At 48.1% G+C, this 1803-nt stretch overlaps 1 pseudogene across 1 annotated transcript; it reads right to left on the minus strand.

Annotated features, from left to right (window-relative positions):
- Positions 1 to 352: 352 nt before the first annotated feature.
- On the minus strand, positions 353 to 1222 carry LOC147613644 (germin-like protein 8-2 pseudogene; annotated as a pseudogene). Its single transcript, XR_015263160.1, has one exon. The product of XR_015263160.1 is annotated as a germin-like protein 8-2 pseudogene (transcript).
- Between the last annotated feature and the right edge of the window lie 581 nt (positions 1223 to 1803).

Here is a 1803-nt window from a genome sequence, read left to right on the forward strand (position 1 = left end):
TAATGTGCTGACATGTAGTGTAATATTGGCAAATTTACCTCAGTAACAAATACAAGATAGCAAATTTGGATTTTCTATCCCTATAAAATAGCCCAACGCTGTTTGAAGGCCCTTTTAAATTAAAATAGCCAGTGGACTAACATTAGTCTCCATTTTGTTCCCCATTTGTGCATCTTCTTCACCTATATCAAAACTTCCTGGAAACTTCAAATTTGAATCAACATGATCCCTATTTTCAAAACAAGAGACAGATATATATGATAGTTAAGTATGTATTTTAGAATCAATCGATGCATACCATAAGACTGCGATTTTGCTTCGTACTGTATCTTGAAGTTTCTAAACACACTCATTTTAGATACTCCTTGGATTAAAATTATGATAAATGAACTTACTCAAGAGCTTACATTGGCAAGTTAATTCGGCAACTCCACTAGTTCGGAAACATCGATGATATTATTTAGAAGATGAAATTATTTAGAAGATGATATTATACAGTAAGGCATTGTTCCTTGTCACAGCTAGGAGAGGGTGGTCCTGACGCTAGCAGTGAGGAGGTCCACCTCTTTCTTCTCGATGCCGAAGGCCGTTTCGAGCACCTGGTCGGGGAGGGGCGGATTGGCCGCGAAGAGGGCGGCGGCGAGCTGCGAGGTGCCCGGGTTCTGGCTGTTAAGGGCGGAGATGGCCAGGGCGGGCTGGTGCATGTCGGGGTTGAGCTGGAAGTGCACTAGGCCACGGGGGAAGACGAAGAGATCGCCTGGGGAGAGGTTCTGCTGGAAGAGGGAGTTGTTGGTGGAGACGAAACCCACCTGGAGCATGCCCTGGGCCAGGAAGAGCACCTCGGTGGCGCGGGGATGCACGTGGGGAGGGTTAAGGCCCTTGGGCTGAAAGTCGATGCGCGCGATGGACAGGCCCTGCGTGTTGAGGCCCGGGAAGTTGGTCGCGAAGGCCAGGTTAACGGCGGAGCCCAGTCCTTTGACCAGGGGTGCCGCGTTACGAAGCAGCGTTGACGTGAAGTCCGAGGGCTGCACGCGGTTGGACGGCTTGCAGGTCAGCCCGTTGAGGGTGAGTGGGCCGCCGTCCGCCACGCAGAAGTCCTGCAGAGGGTCTTCATCGGCGGCACTCACCTCGACTATGAGCAGCGGCGGCGCAGAGGAGGCCAACAGCATCAGCGCGGCCAGAAGCAAGTAGCTGACTGCCATGACTGAGCGACTAGCAAAGAGTACATATTGAAAAGAAGGCACTCGTCGCTGCAATTTATGAACGGCGCCCGAGTTCAAAGATTCTACTATCTCCCACGCCACAAGGACGGGTGAACGCTATCTGAAAGCAACTGGAGTTCGACTCGGTTCTCCGGTCAGCATCTTACGGCAGCGCTGCCATAAGATGAAAAACCCGTGATCTAAGTTTGAACACAAATGCCATCAATCCCCCATGAAATCTTAGGGTCATTAGGATACTTTCACTCTTCTACAAAGCACCAATTTGGGGTCCCTACAGGCTACAAATATATATATGGCTGGAGCCTTCCTTTACTCTTGTGGAAGAAAATATTTGAAGCACCATAGATCTAAACATATTAGTAGGAACTTGTATGAAACCATACAATACTTGTGTGAAGTTTATGATCCGCACACGATAACTAGGAGGTGGATTGCACTACTTCATTGTAAACTATACATCTATAAATGCAATCATTTGAACCCAATGATAGTAGTCGAATAGTTAATGTGAGACCCACCCCACCATCACGTCGCGAGCACCTACCAAATTATGTATGTAGATTTCTTCGACTCTCAACCA

The sequence above is a fragment of the Cibotium barometz genome, chromosome 43, assembly GCF_041138505.1.
Source record: "Cibotium barometz isolate CiBa-2024 chromosome 43, ASM4113850v1, whole genome shotgun sequence".
Classification (NCBI taxonomy): Eukaryota; Viridiplantae; Streptophyta; class Polypodiopsida; order Cyatheales; family Cibotiaceae; genus Cibotium; species Cibotium barometz.